Source organism: Tupaia chinensis, unplaced genomic scaffold, assembly GCF_000334495.1.
Source record: "Tupaia chinensis unplaced genomic scaffold, TupChi_1.0 Scaffold143996_1, whole genome shotgun sequence".
Taxonomy (NCBI): Eukaryota; Metazoa; Chordata; class Mammalia; order Scandentia; family Tupaiidae; genus Tupaia; species Tupaia belangeri.
The window spans coordinates 4,090,672-4,098,273 of NW_006203847.1; the positions used below are offsets into that span (position 1 = coordinate 4,090,672).

General features: G+C 42.1%; 1 long non-coding RNA gene across 2 annotated transcripts in view; it reads left to right on the top strand.

Annotated features, from left to right (window-relative positions):
* LOC114005556 (uncharacterized) overlaps window positions 1–1,151 on the top strand; it is a 1,416-nt gene extending 265 nt beyond the window's left edge. For both annotated transcript variants that reach the window (XR_003547398.1, XR_003547399.1), the window contains exon 2: window positions 638–1,151. This is a non-coding gene — a long non-coding RNA (uncharacterized LOC114005556). The remainder of the gene's footprint in view (window positions 1–637) is intronic.
* Window positions 1,152–7,602: the final 6,451 nt, after the last annotated feature.

The window sequence follows — 7,602 nt, forward strand, 5'->3', positions numbered from 1 at the left end:
GTGGAGGCCCCCTCCTGGGACCCGCCGGAGCGAGTGGCCCGCGTCCCTGGTCTCGGACCCTCGCCGCACCCCTTGTCCCGCCCCTTCCCACCGAGAGAATCCGACTCGCCCAACTCAGGCACCTGGCCCTAGGCGGTTTAACCGGGCTGAGGGCGCCTTGGGGGTTTTGTTCGGTGGCTTTGGTTTGCATTTCGCTTCGGGTGCGAAAAGGGAGTTGTTCTACCAGGAAAGGACTTAGACCTGGAAAAGGAGAAACAGATTCTCTTTTTTCTCCTCTGCCTCCTGGTATTCGCGTTTCCGAGAAAACGTGGTCTTTATCAGGACTGCTAGGCTAGGCCGGGGGCGCCCCCAGCCGTTTTGCCGGCCAAGGGGCCGGGGGAGGGGACAGGGCGGAGTGAAGCGGAGGGAAATCGACATTTGGGCAGAAGAAGTGGGGAGGACCCACCCGGTCCTCCCCGCCTCCCCTGCTTATCTACCTTCCTGGAAACGTGGGCGGGGGCCACCTCTCCACCTTGTTAAGAATTTAGGTTCCTGCTTATCCAGTCGCCCCAGCCCTCCCCAGGACGTCTCAAGTCACTCCCTTGACCCGAGTTAAGTCAAGTCTTATCACTCACAGTTTTATTTGTTTCCAATCCAGTGTACTGGACCTTTGACCGCCAAGAGCTCTCGACGCGAGGGAGAAAAGCTCCAGGAGGGCCTACACCCTCGGAAGCCACGCTCTCCTAGGACAGGAGGAAGTGACCTGCTACACTGTGTCCATGGCTGTTCCAGAACTCCAGAGCTCCCTGCAGTAGTGTTGGCTTAAGAACTATTCATTTCTGTTCCTTTTCAATGTGGGCCAAAAATGCAACTTGATTTCAGTTAGAAAAAAAAAGGTACAAGACACAGTTTTCAGGTGACAAATATTGCAGGACCCCTGTAAACAGTGGAGCTTTTACCGGATAGCACTTCTAAAGCATTCTTAGTGCCATGTAGTGGTTATTTTCAGTCCTTAAATTGTATTCCTAACGCGTCCGTGTCTTAGTTTCTCTCTCATGCTCTGTGCTTTCTTTTTCCCCAGCAACATTAAAAAAAAAAAAAGAGTTATGGTATATTTAATCAACTGAACAATAAAAGTTAAATAGAAACATCTAAATATCAATAACAAGAAATAAAGTCTGGGACATTTTTATTTACCACTAAAACTTTGGGGAGTAGAATACTGTTCCAAATAAATTTCCATTTCTTTTATGGACCATCTTTGGTAGAACGTTGGACGGTTTTAATAGATTCAAGTTACAGAATGATGCAGCTAGAACATTAAATAGGGAATAGTGGAAAATTTAGAGTTATATAAGTTAATGCAAAATTCCACTTGAAGTAATAGAAAAATTGGGCTGTGCACCAAATCATTTCACATTAATTTAGTTCGACTGTGCCAATTTAATATCAATTGATATTAAATGGTTTCCTGTTTTAGTATTAGCTGAGAACTACTGATTCCTTACTCCAGACATCACATTTTTAGTACATGGTGCAAATGGTTCCTCATATTTTATAAATTTGTGTTCTCAGTTGATTGCCCGTATAGCAGCTGCGACTTTAAACAGTTTTATACTACAAATAAAATTGAAAAGATCCTGTTTAGTAAACTTATTTTGTGGAAAAATGAACCACTGAAGATTAATAGCTGTAACTGGTACGACAGACAGATTTTGTGGCAAATTTATACTGATAGTTAATAACGTGTCAGAGCCACACTTTTTTTAAAATAATCATTTCTTTATTTTTAATTCCGTTTGTTCTTACTTGTTTATAATTTGACCAGAGAGAGAAAAAGGAAAGCAAGCCACCAGGTCCAGAACTCAAACCACAGTTGGCCAAGTGGGAATCCAGCGCCTTGAACCACCACACCACCTGCTGGCCCCTGCACTTTTTTTGGTAGAACTCACTTGAAAAGATATTTATCACAATATGTACAGATTATAGGGCTGTTTGCCCAGTCCTAGCCTAAAAAGTGAAGCTTATGACATACAATACTGGAATACCAAAAGGCTTCATCTTCAAACTTGAGGACGAGTTACATAAATAAATAAATGCCATCAAATGAAATATTGGGTCGTCGGGAAAGCCACAGGATATTTTTCTATGTTCTTCTGTGCAAAAATGCGTCATGACTTTTCTGATGACCCAATATTATTATTATTGATGTAAAATGGGGTTTTTTGAGAGAGGTTTTTTGCTATAGGGCGCGTACGCTCACCAGAAAGACAGAAAGCAAGAAATCACCCCCCAGGGGGGATGGCCATGCCGCAATCCCTTCTCCTCCATTCTCCTCTTGGGCAGGCACACACACATGCCCAGCATGAGTTTAAACCACGAGGTCCGGGACTAGAACCACGGTTGACTACATGGGAGTCCAGTGACATAGCCATTAATCTAACTGCTAGTCCCAAAATAGTTTTAATTATTTGTAGCATGTCCTTCATAAGATAATATTGAACCACAGAAACTTTGGATGCTTGATAAGAAATATTGAAAAAAAAATTGACCAGTTAGAACTTATGAACATTTGATAATTGTGTACATGGCAAGACACTATTTGATGCAAAAATATTCTAATCACTAGAAATTCATATCCCACAGTGTAGCAGAGGTAATCCTCCAGGTTTACCAGAGTCTCGATAAAATATCCCACAACTATCTTCGCTCTGACCCCATGCAAATGGAGCAATCTTTTGATGATACATCGGAATTTCCAAATAATCCACTCTGCACATACCTATATGTTTTGCATTTTTTTTTAACTGCCAGAAATGCACTCACCAAAGAGGGAGAGAGAGAAAATGCCTACCGATGGGGTGTGGTCTCACCACAATCCCTTCTCCATTTCTCCATCCTGTTGGACCCAATATGTTGGTTTTTTTCCAGGCCCTGAGGGCTGGGATTTGAACCATGGTTAGCCACTCCCTTAACTATTAGGTTATCAAGCTGCTCTGTGTTTTCTAACATTCTAGGTATGATACAAAGCTGCGAGGCATAAAGCTTGATTATTTAAGTCCACAGAAGTTAAAATTATGTATGTATCAGGGCTGGCAGGTGGCATGGTGGTTAAAGCGCTGGACTCCCAAAGGGCCAACCACAGTTCAAGTCCCAGACAGGGACTGGTGACTTGCTTTCTCACTTTCCCTTTCTCTCCTCTGTCTCTTTCTGCTCAAATTTTAAAATAATAATAAATTTTTTTAACTGTGTATAGCAAGCAAGCAGGTAATGTGGTTGTTAAGGTGCAGGATTCCTATATGGCCAAACACATTTCAAATCCCAAACCTGGTGGCTTGCTTTCTCACTTTCCCTCTCTCTCCTTCTGTCACTCTCACACTCTGTCTCTCTCTGGTGAGCACATGTGCCCTCTAGAAAATTAAAGATAATAAAAATAAATTAAGTAAATATTTGAAAAATACATTTTTTTAAATTGTGTATATCAAGGGACCAGCAGTTAGCATAATGGCTGTGTCGCCAGACTCCCACGTAGTCTACCGGGGTTCGCGTCCCGGACCTGGTAGATTAAACTCATGTCGGGCACGTGTGTGTGTGTGTGTGTGTGTGTGTGTGTGTGTGTACAAAAGATCGCGAGAGGAGGAGGGAGGCCCGAGAGGAGAATGGAGGAGAAGGGATTGCGGTGTGGCCATCCCCCCAGGGGGTGATTTCTCGCATTGTGTCTCTCTGTCTTTCTGGCCAGCGCCCATGCCCGATAGCAAAAACCTCTCAACAACAACAAAAAAAGTCAATCTCAGAGTCATTCACTTTGATTCTATTATCTAATGTTCTCAAAATGACAAAATTACTGTTATAGAAAACAAATCAGTAGTTGACAAGGATCAGGGTCGGGGAATGTTTAGAACTTTCTCTCTCCTTTTTTTTTTAAGATTTTTGCCATATGGGAGAGCACTCACCAGAGAGAAAGAGGGAGATGAGAAATCACCCTCTCCAAGGGGGATGGCCATGCTGTAATCCCCTCTCTTCCAGTCTCTTCTCAGGACTTTGGGTGCACACACACACTCCCAGCATTACTCTCAAGCCATAGGGCCTGGAATTTCAAACCATGGTGGGCCATGTGGAAATCCAGTACCTTAACTAAGCACTATACCACCTACTGGCCCCAGAATAGAACTATTACGGGGAAATAGAACACAATTTATTCGTAACAAGGAACAGTTTTGGATCCCGATTGTGGTGATTGTTACTTTAATCTACACGTGCGATTATATTTTGAAGAACTATACTCATACACACGTGCCTAGCTGAAAGAAACTAGTGAAATCCGAATGAAGTCTATACTTGAGTTGATAGTATTGTATCAATGTCAGTTTCCTGGGTTGAATTAGTCACTCTGTGTATGGTTACTATTATCATTGGGCACAGTTTGCTGAGTACTTAGGAATTATCTGTCCTGTTTTTGTAACTTCTTGTGAATCCTGAACTATTTCAAAATAAAAAGTTGTCATTAAAAATTTCACACTGGTTATAAAAGAAAAAAATCGGGGCTAGCTGGTTTTGTGGTGGTTAAGGTGCTGGACACTCCCACATAGCTGACCACGGTCCCAGTCCCGGACCTGGTGGCTTGCTTTCTCACTTTCCTTCTCTTCCTGTATCTATCTTTCTCTGGCCAAATTAAAATAAATGAATGAATAAATACAATTAAATAAATAATATTTAAAAAGAAAAAAATCTCCAGTTAGCGGAAAGGTAATTACTCCATTAGAAATTAACAAATTGAATTTTCAGTTGGCAAATCAGCTTTTTCTGAACTTGACTATAATGATTCATTTCCAAGCTCTTATTGCCCTTGCTCCTATAAACTTATACAATTAAGGGCCTGATTCTGCAATGCTCAATAATAGACCTTGGACCTGTGGCATAGACAGGAAATCAACATACCAATAAGCTTTGTCTAAAACAAATAACCAACACCTTTTAAGACATCTTAAGTACTATATTAGTGGATTTTCTGATTTTTTCCCCTTTAAATAGCATACAATATTTCCAATATGAGTTAATGGAACTGAGGTTATATCTATATACAAAAAGATTCTGTATGTTTCACACATCCAACGCCTCCCACTTCTCATCTGAGCTACAGTTATAGTCCCAGGTGCAGTTCATTCCGAGCTCATCCAATGCTGATTAGATTACTAACCTATTTTTATGCTTGCTTACATGTTGTCTAACTCTTTTACTCTAATTCATTTACATACTCTCTCATTGGCTCAGTTGGCCTATAACAATGCTACTTAACATTAATGTATATGGAGGCCAGCACATGGCATAGTGGTTAAGGCACTGGACTCCCATGTGGCCAATCACATTTCAAGTCTCAGACCCGGAGGCTTGAAACTCACGCCAGGTACATGCGTGTGTGTATGCCCGAAGTCCTGACAGGGAAAAGGAGGAGGGGTTTGCAGCATGGTCATCCCCACTGAGGGATAATTTCTGGCTTTTTGCCTCACATTTTCTCTCTAGCAAGCACACACAATCTATAGCAAAAACCTCTCCAAAAACTTTTCAATGTATGTGAGATCACCTAGGGATCTCGCTAGAATGAAATTCTGATCCAAGAAGTCTGAGGCTATGATACTCTGTATTGCTAACAAACTTCCAGGATACTCCTATGCTGCTGGTCTAAAGTCCATCCACACTGAGTAGCAAGGACCTCAAGAACCAAATAAAACTCTCTAAGTAGTTTTTCATACCTTCCAAGGTCTTACCCAATCTCTTAACTCAACTGAGGACTGAACTGGGGCAATGTCCATAGAGCTCACTGTTCTATAACCCCGGTGCTTAGTCTAGAATCTGAAATATTAATAGCATAGGTGCTCAAAACCAAACAAAAGTTGAATGATTAAAAAAAAATGAATGAATTAACTTCTCCATATATCCTCCCTGCTCAGATGCTATGCATATTTGCTTTTAATTTTGGCAGACAGGGTTGTACACTGGCTGGAGAGGCAGAGAGAGAGAGAGAGAGAGAGAAGGAAAGTGGAAAAACACTCTCCATGGGGGATGATCACACTGCAGTCTCTTCTCCATTTCTCCCTCCTGCTGGGATCTTCTCAAGCTATCAGGTAACTGACCGCACAGCCATGTGGAATCCAGCCAGTTTAACTACCACACCACAGGCTGGCCCTATATGCCATTCATTCCAAGCAAACTGGATAACTTGGGGTTTTCCAAGTGATCCAGCAATCGACTACATGGGAGTCTAGTGACATAGCCATTACACAACTCCTTGTCCCACAATAATTATTTTTTAAAAAACAGTATCTCCAAGGGCCTGTAGTTGGCATGGTGGTTAAGGGCGCTGGACTCCCACATGGCTGACCATGGTTCGAATCCCAGACCTGGTGGCTTGCTTTCTCACTTTCTCTCTCTCGCTCTTGCTCTCGCTCTCGCTCTTGCTCTCACTCTGTCCCTCTCTGGTCAAAATAAAATAAAATAAAATAAAGATAAATAAAATAATTCTAAAAAAAAAATAGTATCTCTACAAAGCTTTCCCTGCTATTCCCATACGACAGTAACCCACTCATTTTAAAAGTCTTCTCCTGGGACCAGCAGGAGGCATGGTTGTTAAGGCACTGGACTCCCACATGACTCATTGTGATTCAGGTCCCAGAACTGACTGCTTGCTTTCTCATTTCCCCTTTTTTTCTCTCTCTCTATCTCTCTCTGGTCAAATTAAAAAATAAATAATAACAAATTAATTTAGGGACCAGCAGTTACTGTAATGACTATGTTGCTGGACTCCCATGTAGTCGACCGTGGTTCGAGTCCTGGACCCAGTGGCTTAAACTCAACGCCGGGTGCATGTGCGTGTGTGCCCAAGATCCCGAGAGGAGAATGGAGGAGAAGGGATTGTGGCGTGACCATCCCCCCTGGGGGGTGATTTCTTGCTTTCTGTCTCTCTGTCTCTCTCTGTCTTTCCAACGAGTGCATGCGCCCTATAGCAAAAACCTCTCAAAAAATAAATTTAAGTAAATAATTCTTTAATAAATAATAAGAAGAAGGGAACCAGTAGATGGTGTAATGATTATGTTGCTGGACTCTCATGTAGTCAACTGCACTTGGAGTCCCAGACCCAGCAGCTTAAAACTCACACCGACCAGGGACCAGCAGTTGCATAATGGCTATGTCACTGGACTCCCATGTAGTTGACTGCAGTTCAAGTCTCGGACCCGGTGGCTTAAAACTCACGCCAGGTGCATGTGTGCTCTGTCTCTCCGGTGAGCACACATGACTTATAACAAAAAAAAAACTGTTTTGAAAATAAAAGTCTTTTCCCTATCAGATTTTCTTTTTAAAGAATTATTTATTTAATTTCATTTATTCATTAATTCATTTTAATTTGACCAGAGAGAGACACAGAGAGAGAGAGAGAGAAAGTGAGAAACCAAGCCACCAGGCCCAGGGGTCGAAGTATGGTCGGCCACGTGAGAGTGTCCAATGCCTTAATCACCATGCTACCTGCTGGTCCCCACCTATCAGATATTTTTAAAAAATTATTTACTTTTATTTATTACTACTATTATTTTAAATTTTGCTATAGGCCATGTGAGCTCACCAGAAAGA